The sequence below is a fragment of the Hydra vulgaris genome, chromosome 08 (assembly GCF_038396675.1).
Source record: "Hydra vulgaris chromosome 08, alternate assembly HydraT2T_AEP".
In the NCBI taxonomy this organism is placed as follows: Eukaryota; Metazoa; Cnidaria; class Hydrozoa; order Anthoathecata; family Hydridae; genus Hydra; species Hydra vulgaris.
Window position 1 is genome coordinate 28,834,517 of NC_088927.1, and position 24,250 is coordinate 28,858,766.

At 27.4% G+C, this 24,250-nt stretch overlaps 1 long non-coding RNA gene across 2 annotated transcripts; it reads right to left on the reverse strand.

Annotated features, from left to right (window-relative positions):
• Positions 1–15,137: 15,137 nt before the first annotated feature.
• Positions 15,138–22,580, reverse strand: LOC136083726 (uncharacterized). 2 transcript variants are annotated; one of them, XR_010640022.1, is made up of 5 exons: positions 22,221–22,580; positions 21,578–21,653; positions 17,453–17,536; positions 16,409–16,766; positions 15,138–15,397 (listed from the first exon to the last, which is right to left on the reverse strand). It is a non-coding gene; the product is annotated as an uncharacterized LOC136083726 (long non-coding RNA). The 2 variants fall into 2 exon arrangements; XR_010640021.1 differs by lacking the exons at positions 21,578–21,653; positions 22,221–22,580 and having other exon boundaries at positions 17,453–20,377.
• Positions 22,581–24,250: the final 1,670 nt, after the last annotated feature.

The following is a 24,250-nucleotide window of genomic DNA, read 5'->3' on the forward strand; positions in this document are numbered from 1 at the left end:
GGGCTAAAAAAAGAACCTTCAGGAAATCCTGAAATTACAGGATAAGAGGAAGAGTGCTGTCCTTCGAGGACAACTTTTATACTACGATTGGTAAGGAAGAATTCAATAACCATAACAATGTTTCCTGATACACCGTAAGAAGAGAGTTTATGGAGAAGACAAGCATGCCAAACTTTATCGAAACATCGAGAGCAATAGCCTTAACCTTTCCATATCTTTCCGATGCACGATAGAACCTAACGGTTTTTACCGTTAACAAATCAGCAGAAAAACGAGACGATCAAAACTTATATTAATGATTAGAAAAAAAAGTTATTAGATTCGAGATGAGAGATTAAGTGTCTCTTTATTAAAGATTCAAAAACGTTGCTTATGATAGTAAAAAAAATATTAGAACGGTTGTTAGACGAGTCAGATCACTCTCCAGAATTTTCGAAAATAGGGATAATCGATGCTGGATTCCAGCAGACTGAAAAACAAGACTCTGATAAAATACTATTTATGAAACTTAGATCCTCCATTGAGCTTATGTTTTAAGTCAATCGTGTTAAAGTCCTAATACTTGACAACTTGTAGTCAATACACAAACAATCATATAAACTTCGTCGCATAGCAAAATACTCATATGCTCTACATATAATATCTGAAGTATATAAAACTTCATTAACATTAACTTTTCTCATAGCATTAAGGTGTTCGAATAGAATATTTAACTGAAACGAACTTTCTTTATTTTTTTAAAATCTAACTGCTTCAAATAAAGCTGATTTTATTTTCATTAACTTTAATTTGTTTACAGCTAAAGATGAAATATTACAAGTTGTGCCATTATGGTTAGCTACAAATGAATAATCATTGAAAATTACTAAAATAAATAATGGAACACCAAATTTGTACATTTTTGATTGTATGTGTAAACTTTTTTTATTAAGCTGGAAAACAATAACATCGTTATTATCACTTAACAAAGATTGAATATCGTCAAATATAAGTTCATCCTCTTTTAGAAAATCATTTAACTCATCTGGTAAAATGCTTCGAAAACCGCTTGAAGTTGCAGTTTTTCTAACTTTACTTGCTGAAAAAACTTACCGTTAGTTTGACAATATTATTATCTTACAATGTAACGCCTTGAACCTTACAACATTATCGTCTTGAAGTTGCGCTATCTAATTTAAAAACCAATCAAATTTTAAAGATTTATTAAAAAAGCGTGAACACAAACTTTCGTCTAATGTTAAAATATGAAAATGTAAACACAGTTTTAGGAATTTGCCTTCAGTTTAACAACTTTGTTGCGCGATGTCAAGGCCTGTTATAATAGAAGGCCGTGGTCACACATAATATAATATGTGTGACCACATCACAAATTTAATAACAACAATGTTATTAAATTTGTGATGTTCAAATATCATATGAACATTCTCTAACATGTTCATATGATATTTGAATATAGTTCTTGAGTATATTATCTGCAAACAATTGACTGATGCATGTTCAAATGTTGTCAAAAACCAAGCATGCATGCATGGGACACTGCAGTGTAACCAAGCATGCATGCATGGGACACTGCAGTGTACCACAAAGAAATGCTAGTTTGAAAGTCAAATTTTCTTTATTAAAAAAAAAAATTAAAATAGGGGGGAGATAGGGAGGTTTCTGTAACTTTTTTTAAGCTCCAAAACTTTTAACTTTATACATAATAAGGTTCATAAAACTTAAGGGACTTACGAAGTACATTGAGGAACAAAAACAGTATATTTACAGAAACCTTTCAATTTTTAATCTGGAGTACCACAGTGTAATTGGGAATAAAGTCTCTGGGTCCAGTATTCAAAGTAATACAATCTAAAGTAATATATAAATTAAATAAAATGCTTTAAAATGCATGCAGTTATACATATAACTCCTGATAGTTAACTATATGTATAACTAGTTATACATAATATTTATTATATAAACTTATTTTTTAAGGTTATGCTTGAACAAATTAGTACCAATTAATTGAAATTCAAGATTTAGTTCAAGTTCAAGTTCTTATTTGTTCATTGTTTTTTCACTATTTTAAATTTATTTTTTCAAATTTGTTAACTAGTACTAATTCTTACTACAGTAAGAATGTTTATCATTGTTGAACAAGATTTTATTAGTAACTTAATTTTACTTTCAACATATTTTGACAACACCCTTTACATTTTAAAAAAATATTCATTTTATCAAACTGTTGTTTTGCTAAAGAATTATTATAGCAGGTTGCACATAAACATTATTTTTAAGTACAAATATTCAAATGAAAAATTGTAATTATCAACAATTTCCATTCTTAATTATTTATCAACAATTATGATCCAATTATTTAATAATTTACAACAACTTAAAGCATTTTTGTACTGTAAAGTAAGCGTTCCTTATTATATTCCAATCAGTTAATGTTTGAATAATATATATTAAACAGAGCCGGAACCAGCTTTTAGTGGTCTTTGAAGTAGCTAACTTCCAGACATGGAGCAAACTCCAAACATTTATATATTTATACTTATGTCAAATAAGGATGCTTTGCAAAAAATTGCGATGATTGGAGGCTGGGAACAAAAAAGCCCTAAACATTGTGCCCCCCAGCCTTAAACGTGAGAGCAACAAGTTGATGAAATATTTTTTGTACTTTTTTTTAACTAGACTTATATTCATCGATATATTTTAATTTTCGTAGTAAAATATTTAAGCTTTCAAAAATTATGACCATATAAAGTTTAAACTCCCCTCATTTTGAGGGGGTTGTATCTTTGCATAGAACTCTAACCAAGCGTGGCGCCAGCATTTTTCGGTCTTCGAGATTACTAACTTCCAGACATGGAGCGAGCTTCAAACACTTATATAATTATACCTATGTCACATAAGGATGCTTTGCAAAAAATTGCGATGATTGTAGCCTGGGAACAGAAAACCCAAAATTTTAACACTCTTCCTGCCCCAAACGTGAGAGCAACAAGTTGATGAAACATTTTTCAAACTATTTTATTCATCGATATATTTTAACTTTCATAGTAAAATATTTTAACGTTCAAAAAATATGACCATATAAAGTTTAAATCTCCCTTAATTTGAGAGAGTTGCAAGTTTAAATAGGTCATAATTTTTGAACGTTATATATTATTTAATTATACTATGAAACTAAAAATTTCTGGATAAATATAAGTCTAGTTAATAAGAGTATAAAAAATATTTCATCAACTTGTTGCTCTCACGTTTGGAGCAGGAGGATGAAGTCCAAAATTTTGAGGCTTTTTTGGTAATTTTTTTTTATTTCTCACCTCTCCATGGCCGAGAAGGCCAACATAAATGAGGAAGCTTTTAAATGTCTTTTAAACGTCTTCTAAACATTCTTAAGTAAAGAACGTTTGAAAGACGTGTAAAAAACGTTTAAAAGACATTTAAAACTTAACTTTCAAAAACCAATGCCCGAAGGGTTGTACTACCCTCTATCAACTCTTTAAATCCGAAACACGAACCTTGACGAACAAAAAAGCTGCGCGGAGAAACAAGTTGAACGCGAAACTACCAGGGACGTGGTGGGAATCGAACTGGAAACCTCTCGCTTATAAAGCGAGCGCTTTATCACTACATCAATAATGCATCAAATGAGAGAAGAATATTAATTTGCTATTATGTTTCTGACAAAAAAGAATTTTTCTTTTTGCGATAATGTTTTATACATTTTTTATAATATTTTGAAAATTATCAAGATGCTTAAATCACAAAAACAAAAATACACTCAACGCCTTAGTAAGGACATTCGTTTTTTTTTTTAAATTGCTTTACTTTAAATAGAAAAAATAAAATATAAACAAACTGAACTTTATATTTAAGATTTTGTTTTAAAAAGTTAGGCTTCATAAAATGCAGATCCAATTATTTTGATAATTTTTTTTTTAATGTAAAAACTTACTAAAAAAAAGTAACCTAAGATATAACCTGTAGTAAAAATATCTAAAATCTTCTATATTTTCTATTTCTGAAAAAAACTAAACTGAGAAAGAGTCATAAAAAAATTTTAAATAAAAATAACTTTAAAAAACTAAAAAAGAATTTTTTCTAATATCTTATTTGGTATTACAAAATTACAAAATAATTACAAATATATTTAGCATTATTTAATATATTTAACATTGCAAAATAGCAATAAATATATTTAAAAAGTAACTCAAAATTGATTCTAATTTAAAATTAGACGTTGATAAATGACGTCAAATTCGATTAAAATGTAAAGTTAAAATTTATTAGTTTGTCACTCGAAATTAAAAAATCGCGATAAAGGTTTTTTATAATGAGTTTTAAAAATATTTTTCGATCTTTTAAAGAAAAGTATGATTTTATCATACTTTTCTTTAAAAGATCGAAAAAAAGCTTTCGAATAAACAATGTGAACCAATTCTTACAAAATATAATAGAAAAAGTTTTGAAGAGATAACAAACAATTGTACATCGTATCACCCCACTATAAGGTGTGGTTCAGAAAATGAGGATATTTATATTCCGAGCAAAAGTTTACTGTTGTTGAAATATGAAAGGTTAGTTAAGAACATTGACTGCATAAAGCAGTTCAATTGCGATCATGTGAATAACACTTTTTATTCCTACGCGGTTTGTTCGGAAACTTTGGCCAGGTAAAAATTCTGGAAATAATTTTCTAATTTTTGTTCAATCTCAGTTTTAACTTCTACTGCGCATCTTTTTTATAAATTATACATAATTTGAAATATTTAATACATCTTTTCTATTTATGTTGTTCAAAAATAAATAAACCGTTCAATAATTGCTTAAATTTTCATAAAAAACGTGCTTCCTTTTTTTGTCGACCGTTCAGATGTCTATCTTTAATATAATTTATTTTTAGATTTAAAAGAGTTCTGTGGGCAAAGCCCCATCAACCAGTCGGACGTTGGACTAATCCACTACATTACCTCATATCTAAAAAAAGGTATTGAGCTTTTTGAATCTGTTTTTATAATATAATTCATAAAGTACAATGTAATTAATTTAACTAAATACTGTTTTCTATTATCTCTAAAACTTGTTTGTGTACGTAAGTTTATTTGTTTTATTATTAAACATAGTTTAAATATTGACTTCAATAAATAATAAAGTATCAAACAATGATATTATATTTTATACTATTAGATACAGTTTTCAGTATTGCAGTTTTTTTAAACACTTTTATAATTACTTAACTTACATTGACCATACCTAACCTAAAAGCCAGGTTCAAACAAGTATTCTATTGTCATATTTTTTTACTTTATACTTAGCATTATTTTTTCATAATACAAAACGTATCTTGCTGTATACCGAATTATACATAAGTGTAATACCGTTAAATAAATCGAAAGGTCTTGTTTATCCTGATATATTTAAATATCATTTTAATCAGTTTCATCATCTGACAACTTATTTTTGTTCTTTAACTTTTGGTTTAGTTTATTAACAGTTTTATTAACATTAATAAAGCAAATAAAGCAAGTTTTAAGTAACATTTTGAAATATCTTCTTTTTTGGTTTTTATGAAACTTTAAACAAAAAAACTCTCTAGATAGGATTTTTTTTTTATCAATAAAAGAATTGTACAAAGCAAAGATGCGTTTCTAAAAAAATTTTTTGTTTTTTGTTTTTTAGCTTAAATAACAGTATTACACGCTTAGTATCTTCAATATATAAAAAAGTTAAAATGCTAGAAATTTGTTTTGAGTTTGTTACGACGCTCTGACGTTGTTAAATCAGGTTGCAGCTTAGCACTGGCAAAGGTTGTTTGACTTTGCAAATTATATTTAAACGAAGCCAAATACTGAATAATAGTTAAGCTTTGCTAACAAAGTTTATCGAGTATTCTGTACTCATAAAATTTTGTTCAATAAATGTACTATTTTCTATTCGCTTCACTATTCATTAAATAATTCGGTCAACTGTTTGTTAAAATCCAGATCAAAGTTTAAGAATCTGGATTTAGCTTTTTAGTTAATTTTGATTATTCAATATTTAAAAGCTAAATATCTTAGAAAAATATTAGTCATGTTGTTAAATATTTTTTGCTCTTTTAAAGACACAATAGCGATATGAGTTCAGTAAAATCACCTTAACAAAATGTTTCACCCAGCCGAAACAACGTCTGGAAATACACTCCAAAAGAGGATATGTTTACATTGGTGAAAAAACACCCTTCGAAATTTTCTGCTGAGCAATATTTGGTATATTTGAATTACAAAGTATATGACAGGTAAGAATTATTTCAGCGTAGTTAAATGTATTGCGAAATGGAATTTCTTTTTATTTTTTATTTTGTAGAAACACATTAAAAAAATAGAAAATTTATAAAATTGAAACAAAAATAGTTACACATCATCATATTTTCTAATTTACACTTTATTAATTTATAGTAATTTATAGTTAAAAGGTTGTAATATAGTTAAGACATTCATCTCACCTGCCATTGACGAGCAAAATTAAGCAAACAATTACGGTATTTGTATGCTCAATATTTCCTGGGCATATGTTGAAGCACTTCTAAGTTGATACACTAAGGCACAATTGCATTTAAGTTAAGAATACATTGACATAATGGAAATAAAAAACATTTCAGAGAAAAAAAAAAGCATGTTCTACATGGGTTCTATTTGGGTACTGTGTGGGATTTATGGGAACTAATACGGAGCCCAAAGGAGGTGGGACATGCATTTTTTTCTTTCACTAGGATATCATAATAAATTCTTAGTTAAAAAACCCTTTATACAAAAAGAGTTAGAAGAGATACGATACAGTGTGGTCAAAATTTATATATGGACTTGAAAAGTTACAACTTTTTGTACCACATATATAATATTATATCATATTTATAATAAAGTTTAAGATATTATTAACCGCTTAACATTATTTTATAATATTTTATCTATTTTAATTTTTAATTTTGCAAGTTTTTATCTGAATAAAATGATATAGAGCGAATTTTTTTAAATCTCTATAAAGAATACTGCTGAGCAATATTTGGTATATTTGTACTACAAAGAATATGACAGGTAAGAGTTATTTCAACGTAGTTAAATGCATTGCGTAATGGAGTTTCCTTTTTTTAGATACACATAGATACACATTAAAAAAATAGAAAATTAAAAAAATTAAAAAAAAAATAGTTACAGTTTATGATGTATTTTAATTTACACTTTATTAATTTATAGAAATTCATAATTAAAAGGTTGTAATGTAGTTGCGAAATTCATCTCACCTGCCATGGACAAGCAAAATTGAGCAAACAATTATGGTATTTGTATGCTCGATTTTTCCCACGAATATGTTAAATCACCTTTTTGATACACTAATGCGCAATCGCAGTAATGTTAAGAATACATTTTTTTTTTTTTGTAGGTATTTTAGGTGCTCCCAGAAGTCCTTACGGTCTTATCACAGAGCACCGCGGGAGAGCATTTAACAGGGAGTTCACGCCTCCTTACGTACCAATGTCGCTTGTTGAGCTAGAGCTGGCGTCGAACCTCGGACCTCTGGGTTCTGAGCCAGAATTCTAACCACTGCGCCACGGCTGCTACAATAATAAAACATGGAGATACTGAAAACAAAAAACGCTTTTTGTTTTTTGTTTTCAGTATCTCAATGTATTCTCCAAAGAAAAACGCATGTTCTCCATGAAAAAAAAGCATGTTCTCCATGGGTTCCGTGTGGGTACTGTGTGGGATTTATGGGAAGTTATATTATAATTATAATAAAGTTTAATATTATTTTATATTATTTTATCTATTATAATTTTTAATTTTGCAAGTTATTATTTGAATAAAATAATATAAAATGAATACTTTCAAATCTTTTTAAAGAATACACAATACTGCATCATCATCATCAAGACAAGGTTGAAAACAAACAAAATGTTGTTATTGTTCCTGGCAAAAATAGTTTTATTTTAAAAACGTTTTATTTGGTAGAAAATGGTATGTCTGATTTATAAAAGCTTTTTAATATTTTTTGTATCTAACATACTGTATATCAAATGTATTCCGTTTAGAACAATGTCATACTAAAAATGTTAATTTAATTATTTTTGCTGATATTTATTTTTGTGGTCATTCTTATTAATATTTCTACATGGATTCGATTTTCAAATTTGGGTTCATGTTTTTGAGATGTCGGGTCAAAAGTTTTCGTTTTGAGGATTTTTATACATATTTTACATTATAAATTTAACATAAAAATATATAACTCTTATTTTTAGTTTTTAAATTGTTTTTAAAAAAGAAATCAAGAAAATTTGTTATACACTGGAAAAACACAAACTTAAAGGATAGCCACGAATATATTCGAAGTGAGGTATCACGAGAACACTCATTATATATCTTTGTCTTATTGTCATATTATGTTGAATAGTATAATAAAATATTATGTAATTTAAGTGTGAATAAATTTTTATAATTATAAATGTAATAATAAAGTATTTGTGTCAAAGTTATCCCAAATGGAGATATATTGATAAAGAATTAACTCCTTTTTTTATACCAAATTTATTGATAAGTTTAACTTTTAATCTAATTAATCTTTTCAATTTTAAATATTGTGACCAATACAGTTTCTACATCCAAAATGATTGGCATATATGTTTATGACTACGTTAATTATATATCCTTTTTGTTTTATAGCTGGAAACTTTATTTAAAAGTACATTTAGAAACTATATTTATAAAAGTCATGAATTTAGACGATACTTTTATTTACTAAAAGATTTTTAAAGTTTATTATTAATTTGTAAATTAGTTTTGTATAAATTAAGAAAATGAAGTAGTTTATTGGTACATTTCGTCCTTCCTCAAGTTTTAACATTTTGTAGTTTTAATACTGCTCCTTTTTAATATTACTTTTCCTCTGTGTTCAATTATTTGATGAATATTTATTGGTATACATTTAATTGTGATTAGCAGAGCTTCATACTCTTTAGTTTTCTTGAATTTAGAAATGCCTTTTTTTTAGGTATACTGCTCTTCATTTACACAACCATGTATTAAGGCATTAGGAAATAATTAAAACACATTATTCACAGAATTCACTGATCACAGAAATACAACACACCATTCACATAATTTTAATTAGGATATCGAACTGATAAATGAAATTAAAAAAATTTTTATGTCTTTAAATCATGCTTTTGTTTCTTTTTGTTTTGTTTTTGTTTTTTTGAAATACATATATATATAAATATATATATATATATATTTTTTTAGTTATTATTTAATATACTTCCATAATATAGTTTGCATAGGTTACATTTTTATCTTTATAACTTGTTAGTGGTTAAAATGTTTACTTGCAGAACTTGTGTGTCTTTACTTAGAAATTTTTTTTACGAATTTTTATATCCGGGTAATATTTTGTTCAAATTTTCAGTTATTTTTAGTTCTTGAACATCCAAATATTCAGTTTTTTAAGAAATTAATAATATTTTCTTCTTTCACCGATATGTTCTTTTTCAGTTTTAATAAAATATCACTTTATTATTTATTTTTCCTTCTTTTTTTTCAAATCGTCTCAAGTTCTTGACAATCAATAAAGACGTAGATACTAAGTAATTGCTGTTTTGACCAATGTGTTCCGGTGTGATAATTTTTTTTATTTTATTTTTGTTTGTATGTAAACATATATAAATACACATACTTACTCACTTACATATATAACAAAAAATATATTTTTCGCGAGCAAGCGTCAGCTTGCTCGAGAAAAATATATTTTTTGTTAAATTATAAAACAATACATACAACAAATAAAATAACTTTTTTTAACAATTTTATTGATTTTAAACATATTTTTAGTTAGAAAACGGAAAACGTCTAACTTCAGATTTTGCAATATTTAATCTTAAAGTATCAATATCTACAGATTCAGCAATTTTGTTTTTAACGGAAATTATTGATAAACCATTTAAACGTTCCTGGCCCATTTTTAATCGTAAATAGTTTTTTATTAATTTTAATTTGAAAAATCTACGTTCCCCTGTACTTACTGTTACCGGTAGTGTTAATAATATTTGTAGGGAAAAACAAACATTAGGAAACAGTTCTTCAAGCTGACTATCATAGATCCATTTAAGCACAGATTCCGGTGATTTTTTCTCATCTAATTTCCGTAATAACAAATTAAGTTCCAGAAACAAATCCTCTGAATACACAATTTTTGATTCACCATAAGTCAATACTTTTTCTGGTAATCTTCATTTATTATTATGTCTTCTTCTCCTATTTTATCAATCGTTGATATCATACAAAAACTCCAACGGTTCTATTGTACTTGAAAAACTTTCAAATCGTTCATTTATCGATTCTTTAGCTATTTTAAAGAGAAGATCAAAAAACTGCTTTTTAAAATTTTGGTTTGATTGTATATCACCATCTTCTTCAAAAGGTTCATTTTCAAAAAATCTTTTTCTTTTTCTTGCTCTTTCACGAAATAGAACTGAATTCGTCAGTCAAATTTGCATCATTAGCTAGAATTTTGGCTTTTGAAATATATATTTTGTAAGAATCTTTAGTGTGTTTAGTAACAAAAAAATTGATAGTTTTTTTTTAAATGTATTTACTGCAGTCTTCACGCCTGCAGTTTGAGATTGTAATAGTTTGCTAGTACAATTAATTTTAATTAATACATCGTGCCAATCCATAACGCCACTCATGAATTCAAAACTGCCTAATTTGATGCAAATGACTCAGCAGTTAATCTAGTAACAGAATCTTTTTCAATGTTAACAACATCTTTCAATGCACAATAAATTCCTTTTAATCCCAATTTTAGAGCACGAATTGCATTCACAAGACTTTCCCATCTGGTAGTACTTAATGACTTTACTGTCAATTTGCAACATTTTGATTCAAAAAATTGCCAACGCTTTGTAGTCGCAGAGAAAAAATTATAAATAGCTTGAATTTTTGAAAAAAATTTCATAATTTTTAAACACCTTACCTTTGATATTGGATCCATTATCATATATATAAAAATAACCAAAACAAAAAATGAGTAAAAATAATTATATAAATAATAGACAAACAAGGAGATTTGTATAATAAAAACATTCAAGAAAATGTTTTTTAAATCTGGAAAATAAGGTGCAGATATGTCATTCACAACTGATATAAGAAATTTAAGCCGGGGACCTATATTAGTAAAGCTAGCATCAATGTCGGCCATCTTGTCCAGAAATAAACATAAAATGTAAACTTCCGTCTGATTGGTTAGCAGAAAACATTGAAAAAAAAACTGATTGGGATTGGACAAGGGGCACAACTCAGTTTTTACTAAAATAGACTTAGTAGCTTTTTCATTTTTAGTTATAGATCTAGAAAGGCCTATATATTTTGTTTCTAAGCAGAATTTTAATTTTGCACCTTTTTAATGCTGCGTCTGTGTGTTTTGCACACTTCGCACACGCTACGAGCTGGCTATTTATACATACCAAAGTGTATGTGTAGATACATACACTTTAATATGTATAAATTTTCCTCTTTTTTTTTTTTTAATATAAAGTTTTACATTTACAAATATTGGAATTTTTATAATTTTAATAAATTATAGTAGAGAATATAATCACCACATCAATAAGATTAAAAACAAAAATAACAAAAAGAAAGCTTAAATAAAAACTTGGTATCTGATGGAAGATCTAATGATCTTGTTGCCAGAACCATAGAACGTTACAATAAAATATAACTTAAGCTATTAATAAATATAAAGAAATAAAAATGACAAAATACAAAAACAAAAGAGCGTGTTTATATTAATTTCTTATTTTTAAAAGTTTTTCAAAATATTGTCATTAAAAAGAATGAATTCTTTTAAGTTCTTTTTAAAGACTGGGTAGGTAATTGATAAATCAAAATTAGGTAAAATGATTTTGCTCCAGAGATTTGGTGTACAATAAGCTATACAAACTGATTGAATTTTGTTCTACCAAAGGGTTCATAGAGTGAGTTATCATTTAGTAGTGTATACTTTGTTTTTAAGGTAATAAAATATTTTAAAATGTGTAATGATAATGATAAAATGATTGATTTTCCATTGAAACATAAAACATAGTGTTTTATATACATTCACTTCATAAATATTAAGTACTTTTATACTTTTAAAATAAAAACCTTTATGCGAAAGTTGATTTTCAAATCAAACTAAGCTTATTGCGTGTTTCTGACGATGATAAAGAGTACGCAACTAACTTTTGCTTGTACTCCCCTAAGCAATATTTGTATAGTTAATATAACTATGTATTAATGAGTAATAGAGTTGGATTAAAATGGTTTTGTTTAAACACTTTCTTGACTCAAAGAGGACTCCTATATTTTTAGAAACTTTAGTGCAAATGTATTCAATATGCGGTTTCCATGTAACATTCTCATCAAGATAAATGCCAAGAAAACTAGTATAAGTTTCCTTTTTTATTTTAAGTTCATCAATAAGAATTTTTGGCATGGTTGTTGGTGAAAAAACATTTTTTAGATATAGGGTAAAACAGAATGTATTTTGTTTTATCAAAGTTTAAAGTTAATTTGTTGCATTTAAACCACTCAGATACGCATTTAAGTTTTTTATTCATATCAGATAACAGCTCCATATTATTACTGTTTAATAAGAACAAATTCGTATCATCAGCAAACATAATACTCGGTAGATTAGCTGCTTTACTTAAATCATTAATATAAATTAATAACATAAGATGGACCTCGAATAGAGCCTTGTGGAGCACCACAGGTTATTTCAATTTAGTCACTTTAAAGGCCATCATTAGAGGTAACAAATTGCTTTCTTTTTGATAAGTAAATATGAAACCATTTTAGCATATTATTATTAATTCCATAGTATTAGAGCTTTTTAAGCAATATTTTATGGTCAACGGTATTGAAAGCCTTCGAAAGAGCTATAAAGACTCCTGAGTATATTGTTTTTTTTCAAAAGATTCTGTGATTTCCCTAACAAATTCAACAGTTGCGTGCTCAGATGAAATATTTTTTTTAAAGCCAAATTGTTTGGTATATAGTATATTATTTTGGTCAAAATATTTAAATCTTCTATTATATATTATTCTTTCTAATAATTTTGAAAAAGTTGAAAGAACAGAAATTGGGTGATAGTTGTTAATATTTGTTTTATCGCCTTGTTTGTAAATTGGTATAACTTTATCAAATTTTAATTGATCCGGAAAACTCCTTGTTTTATAGATGCATTAAATACTTTATAAAGGATATCTTTCAGACTTTCATAACAATTTACAACTATGTTACCACTTACTTCATCAGCACCAATAGCTTTATTTCTTTTTAGAGATTTAAAGGCTCTATCAAGCTCGTCGTTGTTATAATGAGATTTATTTATATGACACAAGTAGTCATCAAACGAACTCTCGGTCATAGGAGTTTTTTTAGAGAGATTGGTTCCAATTTTAGTAAAAAATTTGTTAAACATGTTTGCAATTTTGCACGGTTCACATATATACATCTTCAAATTTTATAGTTTGTGGCAAAGAACTTAAGTGATTTTTTGATTTTCCTGTTATTTCTTTTATTCTATGCCAGGTGCGCGTTGAGTTGTTTTTAAACTTATTGATCAGATTATCAGATTAGAATAATAATTTTTTGAAGATTTTAACGAACTTTTTCAAATAAAGTTCGCGTCATATTCTAAGTAGAAGGCTTCGAAGAATTTATTATAAATAGTACTTGCATCTTCATTAAAGTTGATATGCTCCCAATGAAGTAATGATAGTTGATGTTTAAAATCATTTATTTTTTTGTCGATGGAAATACGTTTAAGTTCTATATTGTTTAATTTTATTAGATAATGTTGTGTTGAGGGTTAGGAAAATAGGGAAGTGGTCCGATAAATCAGTTTTTATGATACCAATTTGGATGGAGTTATTAAAGATGTCTGTAGTAAAATGTTGTCAATGAGGGTAGCAGAATTCTTAGTTACTCTAGTTGGATGATTGATTAGGGGAACTGCGCCTGCTAAAAAAATTTCATCATAGAAACTTCTCACTTCTTTGACGTCGTTATGAAGAAAACAGCCCATAATTAAATCCCCAATAATGAATTTATTTTTTCCTTTTTTGTTACCAGTGTGAACTATATTATGTTGCAAATAAGAGCTAAAATTTTCGCTACACAAGATACCTAATACACATGGTGCACAACCTAATTTACAAATGTAATAGAGTTTAAATTAGAAATTTTTTTTTTTAACACAGAAATATAAACAAAAATTCGATGTCTTGTAAAAATATCAGCTCAATATTCTGATAATAAATTCTGAGCAGTCGTGGCTCAGTGGTAGCGCACTTGCCTCAGAAACAAAGGTTCCAAGGTTCAAACTCTGGGCAAGTTTTGCGACATCGGTAAAGAAAGATGCGTTAACTTCCAATTAAATGCACATCAGTGGTGCTCTGTAATAATATATCATTTTGTATTACAGCGCATAGTGCGTTGTAATACAAAAGTAGTGTGTGTACCATGTACCATGTGTATCATGTGGTACCTTGTGTATCAAGTGTAACGAGAGTGTGGGTTATCTTTTGTAACAAGGTACCCCATCCACGGGGTACCAACATACACACTAAGCACGGTATACATTTCAAAAAAACAAAAACAAAAAGAAACAAAAGCATGATTTAAATATTTTTTTACTTAAATATTTTTCACTTAAATATTTTTTTAATTTCATGTATACCAACAAATATTCATTGAACACAGAGGAGAAGTAATATTAAAAAGGAGCAGTATTAAAACTACAAAATGTTAAAACTTGAGGAAGGACGAAATGTACCAATAAACTACTTCATTTTCTTAATTTATACAAAACTAATTTACAAATTAATAATAAACTTTAAAAATCTTTTAGTAAATAAAAGTATCGTCTAAATTCATAACTTTTATAAATATAGTTTCTAAATGTACTTTTAAATAAAGTTTGTAGCTATAAAACTAAAAGGATATATAATTAACGTAGTCATAAACATATATGCCAATCATTTTGGATGTAGAAACTGTATTGGTCACAATATTTAAAATTGAAAAGATTAATTAGATTAAAAGTTAAACTTATCAATAAATTTGGTATAAAAAAAGGAGTTAATTCTTTATCAATATATCTCCATTTGGGATAACTTTGACACAAATATTTTATTATTACATTTATAATTATAAAAATTTATTCACACATAAATTACATAATATTTTATTATACTATTCAACATAATATGACAATGATAAGACAAAGATATATAATGAGTGTTCTCGTGATACCTCACTTCGAATATATTCGTGGCTATCCTTTAAGTTTGTGTTTTTCCAGTGTATAACAAATCTTCTTGATTTCTTTTCTAAAAACAATTTAAAAACTAAAAATAAGAGTTATATATATTTATGTTAAATTTATAATGTAAAATATGTATAAAAAATCCTTAAAACGAAAACTTTTGACCCGACATCTCAAAAACATGAACCCGAATTTGAAAATCGAATCCATGTAGAAATATTAATAAGAATGACTACAAAAATAAATATCAGCAAAAAAAATTAAATTAACATTTTTAGTATGACATTGTTCTAAACGGAATACATTTGATATACAGTATGTTAGATACAAAAAATATTAAAAAACTTTTATAAATCAGACATACCATTTTCTACCAAATAAAACGTTTTTAAAATAAAACTATTTTTGCCAGGAACAATAACAACATTTTGTTTGTTTTCAACCTTGTCTTGATGATTATGATGTAGTATTGTGTAATCTTTAAAAAGATTTGAAAACATTCATTTTATATTATTTTATTCAAATAATAACTTGCAAAATTAAAAATTATAATAGATAAAATAGTATAAAATAATGTTAATCTTTATTATAATTATAATATAACTTCCCATGAATCCCACACAGTACCCTCACGGAACCCATGGAGAACATGCTTTTTTTTTATGGAGAACATGCGTTTTTTCATGGAGAATACATTGAGATACTGAAAACAAAAATCAGCAAGCGTTTTTTGTTTTCAGTATCTCAATGTACTCTTAACTTTACTGCGATTGCGTATTAAACTTAAAAGTGATTTAACATAGGCGTGTGAGAAATATCAAACATACAAATACCATAATTGTTTGCTCAATTTTGCTAGTCTATGGCAGGTGAGATGAATTTCGAAACTACATTACAACCTTTTAATTATGAATTTCTATAAATTAATAAAGTGTAAATTAAAGTACATCATAAACTGTAACTATTTTTTTTTTAATTTTTTATATTTTTTACTTTTTTAATGTGTATCTATGTGTATCTAAAAAAAGGAAATTCAATTACGCAATGGATAAAACTACAATGAAATAACTCTTACCTGTCATATTCTTTGTAGTACGAATATACCAAATATTGCTCAGCAGAAAGTTGCGAAGGGTATTTGTTCCCCGATGTAAACATATGGAGTATATTTCCAGATGTTATTTCAGTACGGTGAAACAATGTCTGGAAATATACTCAATTTTGTTTCGTTCTCCATTTTGTCTTTAAAAGAACAAAAAATATTTAACAACATAACTAATACTTTCTTGAGATTTAGTTTTTAAATATTGAATACTTAAAATTGAATTTTCCTAAAAAAAACATATCCAATTGTGGATTATTTTACTACTCTTTCTTGAGATTCGGTGATACGTTTTCTTTACATATCATCATTTAGTCTATCATTTTTTAATCTAAGAGGAAAAAAAATTCAAACAGCACAGCTAATACTATACATATCTTAACTAAAAAGCTAAATTCAGTTTCCTGAACTCTGAACTAGATTTTAACAAACGTTTGAACGAATTATTTAACGAATAGTGGAGCGATAAGAAAATAGTACATTTATTGAACAAAATTTTATGAGGACAGAATACTTGATAAACTTTGTAATCAAAGCTTAACGAATATTCAGTAATTGACATCGTTTAACCTCAATTTGCGAAGTAAAACGAAAATTGCCAGTGCTTAGCTACAACATGACTTAACAACGTCGTAAGGGCGTCGTAAAAACGTCACAACAAATTTCTAGCATTTTAACTTTTTTATATATTGAGGATAGTAAGCATGTAAAACTGTTATTTAAGCTAGAAAAAAACAAAAAAATATATATACAAATGCATCTCTGCTTTGTACATTTTTGTTTAATTGAAAAAGAAAAATCTTTTCTGAAGAGTTTTTTATGCTTTTAGTTTCTCAAAAACAAAAAAAAGAAGATATTTCAACAAGTTACTTAAAACATGCTTTTTAGCTCCATTAAAGCTAATAAAATTGTTAATAAAATAAAGTAATTAAGAAAATAGAAAACAGTATTTAGCTGTATTATTTACAATTCACTTTATAAACTATATTATAAAACCAGGTACAGGAAGCTCAATACCTTTTATCAGATATTAAATATAGTAGAGGATTGGTCCAACGTCCGACTGTTTGGTGGGGCTTTGCCCACATTACTATTTTGAAACTAAAAAAAAATTATATTAAAGGTAGACATCTGAAAGGTCAACAACAAAAAAAAGTAAGCACATTTTTTACGAAAATTTAATCATTTTTTGAACGGAATATTTATTTTCGAATAATATAAATAGAAAAGATGTATTAAATGTTTTAAATTATAAATATAATTTATAAAAAATATGTGCAGTAAATGTTAAAACTGAGATTTAACAAAAATTATAAAATTATTTCTAAAATTTGTACCTTGCCGAAGTTTCCGAACAAACCACGTAGCAATAAAAGTGTTATTCACATGATTGCAATTAAACTGCCTTATGCAGTCAACGTTCTTTATTAGCCTGTCGTAATTTAATTGCAGTTAACTTTTGCTTGGAATATAAATTTTTTTAATCTCTGAACCACACCTTATAGCTGGGTAATACGATATACAAGTTTGTGATCTCTTCAAAACTTTGTCCATTATTTTTCAATAAAATTGGTTCATATTGTGAAGCAATTCTATTAAAATATAATAGAAAAAAAATTGAAACATCTTTTTTTCCCAAAGATGTTTACTTTTTTGAAGTTCTTCTTCATAAGCTCATACTTTCCTTTAAAAGATCGGAAAATATTTTTAAAACTCATTTTAAAACACTTTTTTAAATTTCGAGTGACAAACTAATAAGTTTTAACTACACATTATTATCGAATTTGACGTCATTTATCAACGTCTAATGTTAAATAAAAGTCGATTTTGAGGTACATTTTAAATATATTTTTTCTTATTTTGTAATGTTAAATATATTAAATAATGTTAAATATATTTGAAATTGTTTTGTAATTTTGTAATATCAATTAAGTTATTAGAGAAAATTATTTTTTAGTTTTTTAAAGTTATTTTTATCTATGTTTTTTTTTAATAACTCTTTCTTAGTTCATTTTTTTTCAGAAATTTAGAAGGTTTAGATATTTTTATGTCAGGTTATTTCTTCTCAATTTTTTTCAGTGGGTTTGTACATTAAAAAACAAATTTCAAACTAATTAGATCTGCATTTTATGAAGACTAAGTTTTTGAGGCAAAATAATAATAGAAAATTTATAAAGTACAGCAACTTAAACAAAAAAAACGATTATCCTCACCAAGGCATTGAATGTATTTTTGTTTTTGTGTTTCAACAATATAAAATTTATCGCAATATAAAATTTCGATAAAAGATAAAACTTTTGTTTGACAGCAACATAATAGAAAAGTAACATTCTGCTCTCATTTGATGCGGTAGTGGGGTAGTGGTAGAGCGCTCGCTTCATAATCAAGAGGTTCCGAGTTTGATTTCCACCACACCACGGACAAACCGCGCTCAACTTGATTCTCTGTGCAGCTTCCTTGTTCGTCAAGGTTCGTGTTTCGGAATTAAAGAGTTGAGAGAGAGTTATAACCACAAGTAGCTTCCTCATTTGTAGTGGCCTTCTTGGCGTTTCGGGAGGCGAATAACAAAAAAAAAAAATTCCGCTCACATACATAAAAAACATAAATTTTTAATTAAAAATTTAGACAAATAAGAAATGTTAAATTAGGAGTTTAGCACATTAACAATTAAATTAGCACATTGAAAGATTTCATAAAAAACTGTGTTTAAGTTGGTTCCTATGTAATCAAAAAAGGTTACTTTTTATTCTTAAACATTAATTTTCTCAAAAGAAGATACAGAATGTGTAAAAAATTATATATTTTTGAACTCCAAAAATACATGATGACATAGAAGCCTATAATAGTCATAATAACCCCTAAAAATAGAGTTTACAAACAACACAATTACTCATTTGTGAAAGCTCATTTTACTTTCAAACTTAGTATACTTGTGAGTGCTACCTGTATCTCGTGCGTGAGATTTTTTAATTAAAAGATCTTGTTTCTACTAAAAGTTATGCTTCAAAACAACTGTATTTTCAAAAAACTGGCTACGTCGAGAACCTATTTGTTTGTTTACATGTCCAATACATTCAATTTTAACAGATGTAATACCAAACTGCGCTTCGTAGGATTTGGAGTTTACAAGTTTTTTGTAAGACCCTGCGTCTCCGTCTCCAAAATACTCATTATAAACTAGTTTATTTCAACTTACAGATTGCTGAAATATATCAATAGCACTCGAGGATTGCATTGCTTTTGATAATTTTTAATGGTTAATTTTACAATTATGTGCAACTTTCCAACTTTATTCTGTTGTCCATTCTTATTCTGTTGTCCATTTTTTTCCACCCCATATTATACACTCTCATATTATACCCTGTCAATGTTTTGATAAAACAATAACATCCAAACACTTTTCTTTGCTTACTGCTTTCCCTACACCGTTCAACGAGGAGTTTCCTCTTTTTTGTCAAGTTCCATCAATTGATACACAACAAGAATGTATACCTGGGATAATTTCTTCCATTTTTGCTTTATTTGCAGCGTTTTGCATACCTTCTATTGCAGAATTTTCGTATGCAGAAAATAACTCATTATTAATATTTTCTAAAGGCAGTATTAGATATTGATTTGCCATTGTAAATCTTTATTATTTACTAGAATCAAACTAAAATGATAAATAATTTCAACAAACACATTAGAAAACAGAAAAAAGTAAAAAAATATTTAAGAAAAAGCCTGCCTGATGTTTGCATTTTGCAACAGAATAACTTATAATTATTATACATTTAACAACTTGGACGTACAAGACAACATTAAAATAGCAAAAGAGATGTACTACTTTAAGTTTTAAAGTACATTTAGGATGTATATGCTAAATGTACTTTCATAAAATTTAAAACTTTCATAAAACTTTCATAAAATTTCATTTTCATTCAAGGAACCTAAATAAAGCGTAAGAATATACTCCACAATAGGATATGTTTACTTTGGGAAAATATAATTTTGATTATTCAATATTTAAAAGCTTAATATCTTAAAAAAATATTAGTTATGTACATAACTAATATTTATTACATAAATATACATAAAAAATATTAGTTATGTACATAACTAATATTTATTTAAGATATTAGGCTTTTAAATATTGAATAATCAAAATTAAATTTACCCAAAGTAAACATATCCTATTGTGGAGTATATTCCTACACTTTATTTAGGTTCCTTGAATGAAAATGAAATTTTAAATAGCATAGCTAATACTATACCTAACTTGACTAAAAAGCTAAATCCAGATTCTTGAATCTTGAACTGGATTTTAACAAACAATGGTACGAATTTTTTAACGAATAGTGGAGCAAATAGAAAACAGTACTTTTATTAAACAAAATTTTATGAGTACAAAATCGTAATCAAAGCATAATGAATATTCAGTATATGGCTTCGATTTAACTCAGTTTGCGAATTTAAACGAACTTTGCGAGAACTTAGCTACAATCTAACTTAACAACGTCGTGAGAGCGTCGTAACAACGTCACAACAAATTTCTAGCATTTTAACTTTTTTATATATTGAGGATACTTTGCATGTAAAACTGTTATTTAAGCTAGAAAACAAAAAAAAAATTTATACAAATGCATCTTTGCTTTGTACATTTAATTTATTGAAAAAGAAAAAATTTATTCTGGAGAGTTTTTATGCCTTGAATTTCTCAAAAACAAAAAAAGAAGATATTTGAACAAGTTACTTAAAACTTACTTTATTTGCTTTATTAATGTTAATAAAACTGTTAATAAACAAACTAAAAGTAAAAGAACAAAAATGAATTAAATGATGATGAAACTGAATAAGATGATATTCAAGAGTATGAGGACAAACAAGAAGATATTTCGATTTATTTAATGGTATTACACATTTAATACAGGGAGCAAAATACGTTTCGTCTTATGAAAAAATAACGCTTAAGTGTAAATTATAAAAGAAAAAAAATATGAACATAGAAGACTTGTTTAAATCTGGCTTTTAGATTAGATATGGTCAATGTAAATTAAGTAATATTAAAAATGCTTAAAAAAAACTACAATATACAGTATTAAGCTTAATTACATTTCACTTTATGAATTATATTATAAAAACAGGTACAGAAAGATCAAATACCTTTTATCAGATATTAAATAGAGTAGTCGATTGGTCCAACATTCGACTGGTTGGTGGGGCTTTGCGTACAGTCCTCCTTTAAATGTGAAAAAAATATGTATTATATATAGATGCAAAAGGTCAATATTATTGACATTTTGTTTCTATATATAATACATAGACATAGTATTAGAATAGAAATGCAAAAGGTCAACAAAAAACGAAGTAAGCGCATTTTTTATGAAAGTTTAAACATTGATTTTACGTAATATTTATTTTTGAATAATATAAATAATAATAATAGAAAAGGTTTATTAAATATTTAGATTGTATATGATTTATAAAAAACATGCGCAATAAAAGTTAAAACAGAGTTTCAACAAAAATTGAAGGGCTTATTGTGAAACAATGACAAGCCACTCTTTTTTCAAAAATGAGTTCTTATCATTTTTATAATCATAAATAGTATACGCAATAGCCAAAAAGATATTAAGGCATAATTCTTAAAATTGAAGCTATAATTATAAAATCATCTTACTGAAAGCACAGATTTTATAGATTTAAATAAAACTTAAAAGTCATTTTTCTCAAATATTTGTTTTTGTGGCTTGGCATTGTTTCACAATTAGCCCTACAATTATAAAACTATTTTTAAAATGTGTACTTGGCCAAAGATTCTGGACAAAACACGAAATAATAAAAGGAATTGTTCACGTAATCGCAATTGAACTGCCTAATAACTTGCTCATAAGCAACGTCGACAGCATCTCTTTAAAACTTCTTGTGATCTCTTCAAAACTTCTTATATAACTTTTCATATTATATTTTACCAACAATACTTTACATTATTTATTTGTTGAAATTCTTTTTTTCCGAAGATGTTAATTTTTCTGAATTTATTCTTTATTAAGTCATACTTTCCTTTAAAAGATCGAAAAATATTTTCAAAACTCATTTTAAAAATCCTTAAATGTTAATAAACACTGTATAGTGCAAACGTTAGTAAACACTGTATAGTGCAAACCACAACAAACTAACTTAGCGACGTCAGATAATAAAGTATATAATAAAGAACATATTTTAAATAAATGTTTACAAAAAATGGTTATAACAAAAAAAAAACTTCAAAACATTGTCAAAAAAATAAAAAACAATAAGCAAAATAATCAACAAAACAACAACAATAACATCAATAAACTAGAACCAAATTATATTTCTCTACCATGGGTACCAAAATTAAGTAATCAATTAAAACAGATATTTAAAAGTGTAGGCTATACTCCAGTTTTTAAATCACCAAAAAACCTTCAACAATTAATAACTCAAAAAAACAAGCCTCGACTTCCCAACAACTCTTATCCTGGAGTCTGCAAACTGGAGTGTTCGTGTGGAAAGCCCTATGCAGGTGAAACAAAACTCAAGGTTTCAACTCGCATTTGCCAACATCAAAAACATCAAAATGGAAAAATTCGGCCGTAGCGGGGCATTCCAGAAATTGCCATGGTGCCTTTGGCTGGAATAATAACAACACTGTTAAAGTAGAGGAAGACTATTTTAAGAGAAAAGTGAGAGAGTCCTTGGAAATACAGTTTCACCAGTGTTCTCCGGGTGAAGGCGGTTTGAATGAAGACCACGGTGATTACGTCACAACGTCGTTTTGGAAACCTTATATTTCTTTTTTAAGACGCAAGAACACATTGCATTGAAGTTTTATTATTTGTTTGTTTTTTTAACGGTTTTTTATATTACTTGAATAACGAGGGTATATATAACCCCTAGAAATATTGTAAATTATTATAAGAAAGAGGATAAGTTTACATACTATACCAGATGTTTCATTTTAATTAATAATAAAGAACATATATTTTATATACTGATTTTAGAGACTGTTTATGTCTACAGGTGTGAGGGTGTAGTGCATAAGTATGTACCGTTTGGTCGTCTCGTTTGGTCTCGTTATGTTTTCGTTCACTTTCAAATCGGGTGAATAGAAAGCACACTCACTCCTTGCACTTATGGGCTAGCACTCAGAAAAAACAACTAAACACTAAAAAATACACTCACTCCTTGCACTTATGAGCTAGCACTCAGAGCCAGACGTAAGATCTACAGAATGGATTTCAATTGATCGAATGCACACATTAGTCACCGTAGGCCACAAGCCATTACTCTTAGCCAAAAGAGCTTCTGCCCCAAGGTGGTGTGTAATGATGTGCTATGGAGTGAGATTTTAGATCCGAGCACATAGTCAACGAGCGCTGATCTGACGTGCATTGTGGAGCTTTTGAATGTAAGTGTGCGTGAGTGTCAGCGTGGTCATTAGGTTAATGAGCGCCGTAACCACATCCAGCGGGATAGCCTAATGTCCGTTTTGTCGTTGTGGTGTACATTGGAAAAAGTCGGGGCTCACCAGCCACAATGAATAAATTTGTTTGTTTATGCAACACAATGGTCGCAAAAAGTGACCAAAGGAGCCGTCCAATTACGTAGACCTGGGAGTTGTGAAAATAGAAGTAGATTGTAGATGATGTCATTGGGTGAGAATCATAAATGAAAGACTATTTTGTAGGAGGAATAAAATTTTAGGACTCAGGAATAGGGTGACTGTAACTCACGCTGTAGTCATCTTAAACAAATGATAAAACAATGGTCTATGATAAAACAAGTCAATATAGATCCGCTGGTTTATTAATG